Consider the following 14,017-nt stretch of genomic DNA (forward strand, 5'->3'; position numbering starts at 1 on the left):
ACACATATTCACAGCATACAGAAAGACATCCCACAGCAGTGTGTAGTAGTCATTAACCCACAAGCCAGCACGTGTGCTCTTTATCTGCTTTCTGTATCTACATTCGTGTGAGAGAATGGAAAATACCAGGTTCCGTCCAAACTGCCTCAAAATTGGCATCGTAGTGGCTACTTCAGCGATTCCGGTCCTGTGCCCATCTGTACAGAATCAGTAGTTGGGGGACTGGATGTTGAGTTACATCACAGACAAAAAGGGTCCAGCAGTGTATTCCAGGGACTATGTGGAAGACAAGTACCTCGAGCAAAGCTCACAGGCCCAGCCCTGCTGCAGACCACTCTACAACTGGACCCACAGGTGACCAGGGTACCCCGGGTCAAGGCAACCTAGAATGCCATTCGCCACCTTCAGAAGTTAAAATGAATTGTAAAGTGGGCAGAGCCTCAGGGCACTCAGAACACAGACACACCGTGTACATGCGGGAGTGTGATGTTTTTCCCCATTACTTTTGACAGAGGTACTTTCATAGTGCAAGTCTCAAGAAACAAACAAACAAAACAGCAAAACCAAAATAAGACCACCACCACCATCAAAGACCTGTGGCCTCCAAGGCCCTGAGCTCACATAGCTAGTCCCAGAATTTTGAATCAACATTAAGATTCAAACTTTTACTTAGAAGTTCATTCAGGGAGAACTCCCTTCCCTCCTGAGCAGACCTGCTGGTTGTAGACAGCTGGCTTTTCCCACCCTCTGGCCACCGACTTGCAGTTCGCAGCTTCTTGTGGCACCAGAGGATGGCCTGACACACGGGCCTGGGGTGGAAAGGTGTTGGCTCTACTCCCGGGATTTCTCTCGTGGAAGAGCATGTGAACCTTTCTCTGGCCTGGGAGGTTTTCTTAGCCAGGGAGGTGAGGCTTTGGCACTCATGGCTGAGCCGTGAACTGAGGAGAATGGAAGGAGCGGTGAGGATTTCGTGCAATGCCTCTGCTTGGAGCCCTATCTTCTACAGTTTTGTAGTAACCGCTTAGCTCTTACACAGACCCTGGGAGGGATGGCTGTTCTCCATCTGGCAACGCTAGCTTTTACTTAAATTTGTGTGTTTAATAAGGCTCACTGTAGAAGAGGGAGGATCATAAAGCAGCCATGCTACACATGAAAAGGCTCAAAGATGCACAGAGCCCCTCCCAGGTCTTTCCAGGCATGCTTGTATGGCAGGCATGGCAGGCACAGCATTGTCTCTGTCTTGAAGTCTGGCAGGTGATTTGGTTTCAGTTTGATTGTGTCTGCTGTTTAAACCTAATCTTAGCAATAAGGTAAGTGCAGACCTATATAATATTATCATTTTTCACTTAATGAATTATTGCTTTATTCCCCAGAACCATAGCAAAAATAGCCAGCTGATCCCCTTGGTAGATATTCTCTGTAATTGTGTAGCATTTCAATGCATTTAAAAAAATATATCTAATTTGTCCCTAAGGTACTTAAAGAAGGAGTATGATGTGGTTGATATGTTATAGTAGGATTGGGTCACTGTCGTTAAATTATCATCTAAAAATTAATAAGAAGGGTCATGCATTTATTATCAGTTTTTAATGTTTTTATCCCTCCATCTACTGAGAACCCATGGAAAAAGCCATTATCTATTTCATAAGAATAAAAATTGACCAAATAACCCACAGTGAGACCCTAACTATCTAACAGGCATTTCTTGAGAGCGGCAGGAGAATGTGGTGCTATCAGTTGTAGACTTGACAATCTAGATTCCCTTGGAAATGCCTGTGGGGATGTGTTAGTTGAGGCGGGAGACTTTGGGTGGTACTGTTCCATGCCTAGATTCTGGACTGTGTAAGTGGAAAAGGGGGAGTGGGAAACAGCACCTAGTCATTGCTTTCTCCCTTCTAAGTGCGAATGTGACCAGCTGCTTCAAGCTCCTGCTGTCCTGGCTTCCTTCTCAAGATGGACTGTGCCAGTGGACTGTGAGCCAGAAAAACAAAAACAACAAAAGCAAAAACCTATATCTGTTCAGTTGCTTTCACTCGAGTAATTTTATCATAGCCTTGAGAAAAGAAACTAAGACAGAATAAATGGTAGGTGAGTGTACGTTTTCTTAGGCCAAGGAAACCTAATCTTATTAGGCTTCCCGACTTACCTATCATAGGTTGTATCAATAACAGAGGTCAGAAAACTTAAAGGCCTGCCAGTCTATGGGGATCTTGCCAGAGCCCAAGCTCATTGGTGGCAGCGGGAAACATTTTCCTGAAAGTTCCGTGCAGTGGCCCTCGGCTGCTTGGTCTAGATGTGCCTGCTGTCTTCTAAGAAGATGTGTACGCTGGTCCTGGTGAGCGGGCAGGCTCAAGAGCTGAGGAATGAAGGCCACAGTCAGCAGCATCCTTGTGACTGCCTTGGAGCCTACACAGTCTACCAGATAGAGAGTCCATATAGATGAAGCCCTTTCCTAGCTTGTTTCCTGGATCCTGAAGGAGGCCATGTGAGGTAGACATGGCTTTAGTTTCTTTGGGTTTATAAGCAAATTCTCTGGTGAAACATGTTACAAGTGTTTCATCTCCCAGAGCTGGCACCTCAGAAAAAATCTTAGGTCAAGTCAACCGTGACTTAACACAAGCTGTGAGTATGGTCCTCACTGTCCGGTTTCTACATCTTTCTCAGCACACACCAGCCAAACATCCTGGAGGGAAGCCTGGGGACCTGCATTTGTCGTGCACACCATGGCTGGGTCTTTTGTCCACTAATATGCACAAACCCATGCACAGGTCTTTAACAGGATTAGGGGAACTGGGGAAGATGTCTAGCAAAAGGTGGAGAGCTGAGGAGAAACTATGCACTTTCAGCAAATGAGCATGTCACCCTCTTAACTAACACAGCAAATATTTGTGCAGTGTTTGCTGTCTCGGTGTCGGGGTGGGTGAGTCTAAATTCATCAGAGACTTATGTCTTGTAGTTCTAATTTGAGCAGTGGCTGAGATACAACTTACACCAATAATGGCAATATCTTAGATGCCGGCCAAGAACTGGTTTACTCTAAAGAAAAGTAGTCATCTTACAGCAGTCTGCTAACTAAAAGTATACACATCATTCATTTGTGTCATTGGGAGTAAAGATCAAAAGTGTAAGAGAGGATTAAATGGGTTTTAAATTCACAGTATGTTCCATACGATGACATTTAGTATAAGCAATGTGAGATGTGAGCACACGCATCAAAATCCTATACTAAGGCTTGAAGAGTTGACAGGGACTTAGTTGTATCCTTTATTCTATAGTTTGCATCTGTCATTGAGTATCTAGTAGCTGTGTATAGAGACCCAGGAACAACGCTCTAGAGCTAGTGGGTGCTGGCACCTGTTAATACTGCACAGTGTGGGGTATTTGTCAGGTGGGGCCCTTGATGTGGATTCAAGCCTTTATGTAATAGCCACCATCCCTCCAAAGACACTCCAAGGAGTTACCGGGACAGGGTTCAGGATGACTTGTCTTTTCATACAGCTGGACAAGAAGAATCAGGCTTAGTCTGAAGGCTCTGTGTAGCCCTGAAATGCTCCTACTTCAGGTATTTTGAGATGATGAATCTTTCAGATGGGATCCTGGCAATCAGATGAGATCTACAAAGTTCCATCTTGCTTACTCTAGAGGCCAACATATGGAAATACATTTAAAAACCTTCCTATTAATTTATGTCAGATGCAGTCACTCTCCAGGGAGTTCTGACTCTATGGGTGGGAAATGAGCTAATTGGGAGAAGTGTGATCCTGCCACATTGCAGTGGTGTCAGGGGTAGCTCTGTTCTCTGTGACCTCCTCCTGGAGCCTGTGAGAAACACATGTGATATGAGAACTGTGGGAAATTATGACATCTTCAGTTCTGAAACTAGAGGATATTCATGCTGGAAGCTTTTCTAGTGAAACCTAGCAGCAGAAACCACCTTAGCAGAGGGATAAAGGATGGTGGCTCCAGGCTAGGCCAGGCCAGACCTTGGCACCTCTCTGTCCCAGTGTGATGCCAATACTCTTTTTGTTCTGAGTCTGTTTCTGCTAATGGTTCTTATCCTGACTGCCTCTCTCTGCTGCCAGGTGAGGAAAAGGCCTCATTCATCAGGCCCAGCCCTAAATCAAGAATACCCTCTGAGCTCTGGGGACAGGCTGAGGACAAAGCCTAGTTTTCACAGTGTGTGGTTACACGTCTTGGTGAATATGAACTGTATTCACTCATTCATCTATTCATGAGATGTGCCTTTGGTTATATTCTCTGTTGGCATGGTAGTAGAATGTGGCATAGTAGAAGACCTCATGGGGTTGGTTGGTCAGCTGATAGATATAGTTGTTGAATAATCCTCATTTCCCCTCGCCATTACTTAAAAGTATGGTGATTTTAGCTGAGTGATTGCCTAAGTAGATTTTTATGAAAACAATATTATTAATGCTTTTTTCACAATTTTAGGTCTTGTTACTTTGAACTTTCTTTTGTGGCTATTATTTCTCCAAAGCTCAATTTCCTCCACATTAAAATTTAGAAAAAAAAATCAATCATTTTTTCAAGAAGGTTAAACTTCTGATACTTAAAAATTAGCATTTTATTAGGTTCAGGTTTAGTCACCCTCAGTTATACCATTTCTTTTCTTTCTTTCTTAAATTATTATTGACATTTTTTTTCCTGGTTATAGTTAGAAGGAACTTGGCCAACCCATGAGAAACCCCAAAACTTTAACAGTAAATCAGGGTTTCTTTTCATATGGCTAATTGGTCTAGAATGGCATCATTTTTACAGCAAGCAGAATAGTCATGAGATTTCATTATCTTTTGATTGTCTTTACTTCACTTATTTTATGCTTCCTGATGACATAGAATCCTCAGTCAGTATCACGTAACAACTTCAATCTCTGAGTTAAAAAAAAAAAAAAAAGCCTCATTTGATCATTCTATATTGCCAAGGCATCACACTATAATAAAATGTAGTTATTATTTATCAATTAAAAAACATTGTCAAAATAAGTAAAATGCACACCCAAGAAGAAATGGTTCCCAGTAAGGGTGGTCATGGCTCTGTGGTCGTCCATGAATAGATATGGATAATGACATTTTAAAAAGCCGTGACTTTTAAAATAAACAAGAGTATTTCTCAAAGTATCATCACTTTCTGACTTCTGTAACCAAAAGGAAAAATGGAGGGGCGCGGGGTGAGGAGATACATAAAACTCTCAAGACTAAGTTTGACAAAGGCTTTGGTTCTATAGGCCTTGTCACCAAACTGCTGGGCCACAGCCATATCAGAGGAAGTGTGGAAGTGATGGCTTGCTGGGATCATACATACCATTCATTTATTTTTTTATCTAAAGTATTTTTCTATACTCCTCATAAATCCCTCCCCCCCACCCACCCAACCTCATGTTCTTACTCATTCTCTCTTTCTATCTGTCTCTGTCCCTGACCCGTCTCCACTCTCACACTTTCCCACTCTCTTGAACTCTCAAAAACAAGAAATGAAAATCAAAATGAACCAAAAGTATCAAAACAAAATGAAACAAGAAGTGCACAACAACATAGAGTCCGTTTTGTGTCCTCCTCCTTGATCCAGGCCTGCCCTGCGGTCTTCAATATGCCCAGTGATTGTCCACTGGACAGAAGTGCTTTTCTGTCTCCCAGCAGGTACTGATTGTGAGTAGCTTCACACCTAGGGGTGGGACTTCCTGTCCACTTCCCTTCTCAATGCTGGGCTTTGTGTCTGGTGTGAAAGTGTGCAGGTTTGTGTATACTGCACAGTCCCTATGAGTTCATTTGTGCCTCAGTCCTGTTGTGACTGGAAGAGGTCATTGCCTTGAATTTAATCATCATCTCTACATCTTACCATATTTCCTCCTTTCCCACATAAGTCTCCAAGTCTTAGGAAGAGGGTTTCGGTGAAGGTACCTGTTTAGTACTGAGTTCTCCAAAGATTCCTATTCTCTGTACATTGTCCAGGTGTGGGTCTCTCATGCACACCATTTAGCCAATAAGGTGCTATCAGTAGGGAGTCTCTGAGAGAAAGTATTAATGAGGGGCCTTATGCTGGATAGGCCATGTGCCAGAGCTGCTCACTGAGCAGGATTTTATCAGTGTTAACTATAATGCTTAACTATGAATGAATTAAACTCTGTTGTGGCCCCAAGGAATCCTAAGCATGAATTAGAAGCTTATTTCTAACAATCAGATAAGCATAAACAGCTCCAACTGAGTTAGTAGTTGAACTACACTGACCAAATCTTAAGCTTATTTTAATGATTATGATAGTAAACTTCTTTAGGGCATGGCTTCTTAAATTTTTTCCACTTAAAACCTTTTGCATGAGGAATCTCTCCACAATTCTATATAGGAATATAAGATAAATTGAAAAGCCAATCACTGATCATAAATCATAAAGAAATTTATTTTAAACTAAGTATTTGATGTACATGAAATCTTCCTGTTTCTCCTATGTGAGGTGGGCACATGGATAGCATCCTTTCAAGGAACACTCCCACCATGCAGCACTTTCCAGTTCTCATGGGGACAGAAGGAAGCAAGAACCAGATATGTTCCAAATCAAAGTGGACCCACATTTCCAAACCCAAGTAACCAAGCAGCTCACTCAGAGAGATCTCAGAACCTGAGGCAGATGTATGTCTACAGTCAGGAAAATTTGCTAAGCCCTCATCACTCTTGTTCCTGTTAGAGTTGTTATTTTTTAATTAGCATTTCCTTGTCTTGACATAACTATAATTAATATAGCCTCATCAATCATGTGTGTCATCTGAGAGTGGTGCTTTCTGGGTAGTATTTGTGAGCACCACTCCTTAAATGCAGAACTGCAATGGCTGCCTTCAGAGTCGGTCTCACATTTGTATTTATTTTCAAATTCTTTGCCAAAGCCATGCATTTATTTATATTTCCTCCATATGTTTCCAGAGGATGCTTTGCCCAGGGGAGGTATTACATCAGATGCCTAGCTGTTTTATCAAGTGTACAGACTAAAGCGTATGTAGTCCCCAGCCTGGGATCCTCTGTTGACTCAAAGCCTCTTGCATATCTGTCATCTCTCATGAAAACTGGAGCCAAGGCAGGTTAGCCACTTCTGAACACATAGTGTCACTGTCAACCATGAGTAGTGGTTTGTCATTGTATTGTTTCGTTTGCCTATGTCTTTACCCTTAGAAAATAAGACAGCAACCTTACTCCTTCTGGGCTACTATGGCAATAGACCTCCAATTGGGTGATTTATAAATCATAGAAGTATATTGCTCAATTTATTCTGCAGGCTGGGAAGATTAAGATCAAGGAGTCAGCTTGTTCTGTGTCTTGGGGAGGGTTCCTTCTTGGTTCTTAGATAATGACATCTTAGTGTGTCCACATATGGAGGGGCATGGAGCTCCCTGAGGCCTCTTTTCTAAGGGTCTAATCCCACTTATAAGGATTCTACCAACCCATGATGTCCTCTCCTCCCATTGGCCTTACTTTTGAACTTTGGTCCTTGGGTTTCAGCACATGAATTTTGGATTCCTAGCAATAGTTGGACCACAGAAAGCTGCTTGTATCAGCTGGTGCCAGTGAATTAGGGCTTGTCTAAAAATGTCTGTGAGTAAAGGTTGTAGTTTTGACCTGTTTGGCGGCTGCCTCATCATTCACAGGACATGGTGCATTTGACCCTGATCTAAGGGCCATCAGAGTGTCATTATGATGGTCAACAAGGCCTTCCAGAGAATCATTAGCACCCGAAGACTGACCTGCAGGCAGTGAGAGGTGATTTCAAGAAGGTGTGTGTTTGCTCAAAGATGAACACTCAAGCTGTTTCTCAGCAATGATTTCTTAGTCTCTAGTTTATCAGGGTTGGTAGTGAGGCCAGCAGGCCATTAATTGTTTCTTTCTCATCAGGGCAAAAAATAGACTTCCACAGAGTGTGTGGCCAGCAGTAAACTCCCCCAATCTTGTATTTGGCAAATGCAGAATCCACAGTCCTCTGCTTCACTCCAGCATTCACCAGAATAATGGACGACCTCAGTCATTCACAGCTCAATAGAAAAATTAATCACTGATGAGCAGAGGGGGGTGGTGTAGAGAAATGCAGATTTTAGGGACCACAAGGTATTTCCTTTGCTGCTCTTCAGGCTTAAGCAATAGAATTAGAACAATAGCAGGAACTTAAGCTTACAGTCTATGTGCCAGGAACAGATTGAAAATTATTCAATGTATGTATCAGCTCAGGTGGCAAGTACTGAAAACCTAGTGACTAGCAGGCAGAGAAGGAACATGTTCCCTGGGATGTAAAGATGCAGTCCTGTTTGAATAAATGCAATTAAAATTTAAATATTTGACATTTATCCTAGAGAATCAAAGTGAAAACATCATATAACTTAGATTTATTTTAATGGAGAAACACTCACAAAGGGCTGAGACTTCATACTGCATCCCTTTTAATTCTGTAAAGTTAAAAAAATAAATCAAAACAGATACGCCTCTGCAGTAACATGAGCTCCCCCCTTTTCCAAACTAATTATGATCTAAATGATAATTTTTCTCACAGTCAGTTTTGATTTTAATTAACTTATCATTTGCATACAGTAAAATAGCCAGGTATCTAGTATTTATATCCTCACTCCACCAATACACCAATACAGACTTTTTCACATTCCAGAAAATTCCCTGTGGCCCTTCCTGGTTAAGCCCTGAGCCAGGAGCAGTCTTCTGAGTCCCCTCTCCATAGATTATCTGATTTTGTGTCATATATGTAAAGTAAGAAACAAGATGCCTGTGATGTCCCTTGTGGTCTTTAGGAAAATTCATGCAGGAGAGGGCACACTGTTTGACTCTTAGCAGTGACAATTGTCCAAATATGCAATATTGAACATGAACCGCTGTGGCTTTCTGAGATGGTCCCAAGCAAGTGGTGAGACAGGCCTCAGGAGGAAGAGGGGGGGCATGGGGAGCCTGAAGTAGAAGATGGGTGGTCATCCATGAAGAAAGACACAAATAACATGGTGCTTCCCTGTTTCTAGGGATGATCCATGGGAAATACTTTCCACCTTATCCCTGTAAACTGACATAGGAATGCCGTAAAATATGTTAAGATACAGTGATGGATATTTGAGAGTACAGTGGTGTGGGCCATCTTGGGTAGTAAAGGACCTTGAAGGAGTTGAGGGGCTCTTGCATGGTGCATGTGGAGAGTGTGGAGGGTTGGGAGGAGAGGGCTCCAATGTAACTAACAGAATAACTATAGCAGGGAAGATGGTATATTTGTCAGCCCTGAAACAATGTATTTCTAGATGTCCATTTTATCAGTGCTTTGTGTATTTGAGAGTTCAGATATTGCTATCTGATGCACTGAGCAACTGTGGCGCTTTTCCGCCATGAAGGCTCCTGCAGTCAGGCTTGTTACCCAGTCATCATTGCAGTGTTTGGACAGGTACAGCAGTGTCCTCGCCCTGCAGAGCAGGGTTGGGACACAATGCTAAGTGGTTCTTAGGGACAGTAATGATGTAGGTGGTGGGAAGTTTATAAATGTGCTGAGCAGGTACCATTGTGTTTCCAGGTATTCTCTGTATAATAACACATTTTCTGGAACCCTTAGGTGGATGTGCAGGGGAGAAATGAAAGGAACTAGCCATGGAGTCCCATACTGTTTCTGACTTCCTTCATGGATGCCCACCCATCTCCTATTGCAGTCCCAACTCAGTAAGGAAAACAAACCCCCTTTGGGTCATCATCCACATGAACACAAGTTCCTCTTCATGGTGTCTTCATGAACGGTGCTGGCTATTTTCAAATTCTAAGTTGAACAGCATAGTATACAACATGTTCTGTAAGCTATCGACACAGAAGCCTGCCTGTATCATCCATGGAGTGCACCATGTGCCTCAGGGTATTTAATCATACATCTTTGAGTCATAAAATAAGAACAGTAACTCCTACTTTTGAATGATCACTAAAAGATCATAAGTGTGAAAAATGGTGTTTGGCAGATAGAAGATTTCTGTAGCTTTGACAGTTGTTGATATGAACATTTCCTGATGTGTTGGTATTGGATGCCTGGAAACCTTATAAAGCTAATGTTTTGTTCTGTTTGAACCATTGGTTATGCCCAAATTGCTCAGTCCTCTCTATATGATAGAGTGTCCACTGTTCACCATTCTAAACTATTCTACAGCATGCAGTTTAGAATATTAAAACAAGGTGTGCTATCTACCGATGGCACATTGTATATCACTATTTCAAGATACAAGCAGTGAGAAGCATCTATGGAAAATGTGGATCGGTGCTCTGGTGTTCATGGTAGGAAAGGAGCTTGAGACTCATCCCGAGCAGCTGATGTGCTGCACACGGCTGGTTGTCTCTATTCTAGAGATGACATGGTGCCACCAGAATAACTTGGGCTGTGCTGGCTGTAATGTAAAAATAGTCATAATAACAATGCTGGGATGTGCGTGGTGCTTCCTCCTCCTGAAATTTCAGAGCAGCTCCCAGGAGGCATGGTGACTCACTGACAAGCCGTCTGGAGGGAATTCAGTGTACGCTGCTTCCCTTTTCAATGAGTAGTTGGACCATCATTGTCAGCACCGTGTCTGAGGTGCCTACATCTGGAGAGACACCCCTGTTACGCATGGAAGAGATGCTTTGAGATGCCCACCTCCCACACCCTCAGGATGTGCCTTTCTTAGGAACCACTGATTTGTCACTCCAAACTATTTAAAAAAAACAACAACTCCAAATATAGATGGCAGTGCAGGCTCTTAGTCATCCACTCACTCTTCTAAAACAGCCCTAACCACGTGGATAAGTCCTGCCCAGGCTGGGCTCGGGGCCACTGGGAATTTCCTTTGTCTGTTTTGAAAACAAGGACAACACTTACATATCTGGATGAAGCACAGAGTTACGCCCCACTTCAGACTTCCAGTAGGAGGAAGAGCTGAAGCCCCTCCATGACAGAAACTCCACCCACTGAGGGACTGCAGCCCTGCAGTGCATAGGCTCTGCTGATCAGTGGCTCCCATTAGCAACCTCTGTCTTTGCCCACTGTTCTTTTTCCTAGTGCCCAAAACTGTGGGGGATGCTCTGGAGTTCCCTGAAGTCCAGATCCAGCTCAAGCCCTGTGCTCAAGGATTTCTTGCCAGGCCCAAGGACAGTGACCTTGGATGGCAAGTTCCCAGTCTGTTGTTGACAGCCAGAGCCCCCTATGTTGCCACCTCTGGAGTGTCATAAACAGTACTCAGGAATGGCCCGAGTAGCATGGACATGCTTGGCCCACCATCAGGAGGATCTTAATCTTGTTGACTAACAACATCTCTGGAATGCATGGTTCAAACCATCATCACGCATTCACTCTGTGCTGCTCTGTGAACATGGGTCTCCTTCATTTCCTATGTCTGCTACAATGTTTCTGCTCTTTGAGGGAAAATTGGACTATACCCATTCATGTTTAATAGTTTGTAGCTTCCAGGGTCCACACATTGCATACAGTAGGACCCACTGTCGAATCGCACTCACCTGAATGTCATAAAATGTGTGTGAACTCTCCTCCAATCATGCAACAGAGGTCTATCACCACGAGCTTGGGAAAGCATTTTATTTTGGACAGCCTGTACGTGATCTGTACAGCCACCTGAAGCTTTTCTGTGACACTCCTTCCGGCAAGCAGGCGTGTTGGCATGGCAGCCTCCCCAGAGCCCTAGTGGCAGAAACAAGTAGATCCTCCTCGGCTAAGCTGTTGCCCTCCAAAAGCTTGTGTGCAGAGTGAGGTAGAAGATGCTCAACTCTCAGAAGGATGGAGGAGGTGGCCTGTTAATCCTTACATGGAATCCCTAAGATCCCATCATTGGTAACTGGAAAAATCTGGTCTCTATAGAAAGTGATGGCCTTTAGCAAGAAGAGCATCATGCTATGTGTGAATACGAAAGAAGCTGGAGGGTGCTATGCTAACTTAAAGATGTCAGCTAGAAAGATCAGTAAGTACCACAAAATTTCACTCACACAGAAAGCCTAAAATATCTAACTCAGAGAAGTAAAGACTACAAGCTGAGAAAGGGCAAGGTTCCCCCAGGGGACACACAGGGCTTAGTTAACTAGGGAAATGACTTCTAGGGATCTACTATGCAGCATAGCTGTGAATGGGTAGTAACTGCATTCTTGAAAGTTGCTGAGAGTGGATTTTTTTTTCAATGCTCACCAAAATGAAAATGAGCTAATGAGGCCGTGTGTATGTTAATCAGCTTGATTCATCCACTGTACAGCGTGTACATACTTCAAACCATCATGCTGTAGACTGTGAATATGGAGACTTCCTGTCAATTAAAAAAGCTGATTCACATTTACCACTGTATTTAATACAAGTACTTCACTTTTAATGTTAAAAATACATTTACAACATTAATCAAAATGAAAATGCATACACTACTGATATGATTGTTCTTAAACCCAATAATTCCCTGATCAAAAAAGAGAAGCAATGGATTAAAATGAATGCTTGTTGAAAGAGCCCAGCTTGTTGCCTGGCTCCTCAACAACTGTGTGGTGTATGGTCCCGTGTGTGTGATTGAAGGTCACAGCAACACCCAGCCCAGCTCCTAAGGTCATCAAGTCCCATAGGAAGGAGAAAAGCACCTCATAGCACAGGGCCCTCAGTCACCTGAGAGCTCTCTAGAGCCACTAAAACTAGTACTGGAGACATGTTTATCCATTTGCTCATGGGAACCTGGAGTTTGGGCCCTATGCTGATACTGGGACTATAGTTTTAAAGTTCTCTTACAACAGATGCCTGGGAAGAAGCAGTGGCCTTCAGTGAGGTGTGGGCTGAGTTTGGCGTTCTGACAGGGTGAAGAACCAAGGCGTTGCATTGATTTGTGATGCAGATCAACATTGCCATATAGACTGCTATATAGAAGACACATGACCATTTATAAGAAACTGAACATTGAGGGGATGGTACTCTAGAAGAGGGAAAATGGATGACAGTGCCTATGGAGGGTTAAATGACCAGAGGGGAGAATGAGGGAGGAGTTAGCTGAAGAAAGTGCAGGGCTCTCTATGATTTGTTATCAAGGCTATATATCTGTCTGCTGGAGCGCAGTAGGACACCAGGCACAGAGCTGCCACATCTTGTATTAGATTCATTCTGAACATGAGCTCTTGAAATAGGGGTCACTTTATCTGGGGCATATGGAGAAGGATGCTCATCACAGAAGCACTTTTTAGACAGTCACTATGATGTGAGAGAGTTGGAAATGAAGACACAGCCTCAAATTATCTATCATAAATTAGATCAGGAAGGCCTGGGGCTGACCACTTCTTGTCTAGCCCAGCAGCTGATTCTTTTTAGAGACTGTGCATCTACTTAGATGTTTGTTTTTTTAAAGTTGTCTCAAATTCTTTTCTAAGTAGGTATTTTTTTTTATAAATCGACATTTATTTTACATGTGCACCCATCCACACAGAAGTGCACGCGCACACACACACACACACACACACACACACACACACGCACACACAGTGGGGGTGTGGAGTCTATAAGTCTCCAGATATTCTCCTCATCAGAGCCCTCACATGTTCTCTTTCCACCATGTCACATGCACTGAGCCTCTTATCTATTCTAGAATGGATTTGGGCTCCTCTCTGGTGCCTGAAGACAAGGCAGGTAGTGTCTCTTTAGGCATATCCACTTAAATACAGTGTCAGAGTCATAAATTGAGTTCCAGCCTGAAGATCAGCAGCTTCTGCTGCCTCAGGTCCTGTGTTCTGGACCAGAGAGACCTGCATCCTTGCAATAGGACACAAGGAGACAGCTTGATGCAGGAATTTGATTGTCATCAGCTGAGTCTGGTGACACATCAGTGTTTTTTCAAATACAGGAAAACCAAGGACATTGTGTCCAGTGACCTGAGTCTCTCAGTGTCTCAACAGGACAATGCTACATCCCCATCTAAAGGATGTGCCACCTGAGCCACCCGTGTGGCACCAGAGTCTTGAGTGTGGCTCTGGACACGGAAACAATGATTGCACCAACTCAT

The 14,017-nt window shown here is 43.2% G+C and overlaps 1 protein-coding gene across 5 annotated transcripts in view; it reads left to right on the top strand.

Moving 5' to 3' along the window:
• The window catches only part of Dlgap2 (DLG associated protein 2), a 724,943-nt gene that overhangs the window by 349,238 nt on the left and 361,688 nt on the right, over positions 1 to 14,017 (top strand). The window lies entirely within an intron of this gene.

The sequence above is a fragment of the Onychomys torridus genome, chromosome 17 (assembly GCF_903995425.1).
Source record: "Onychomys torridus chromosome 17, mOncTor1.1, whole genome shotgun sequence".
NCBI classification, from domain to species: Eukaryota; Metazoa; Chordata; class Mammalia; order Rodentia; family Cricetidae; genus Onychomys; species Onychomys torridus.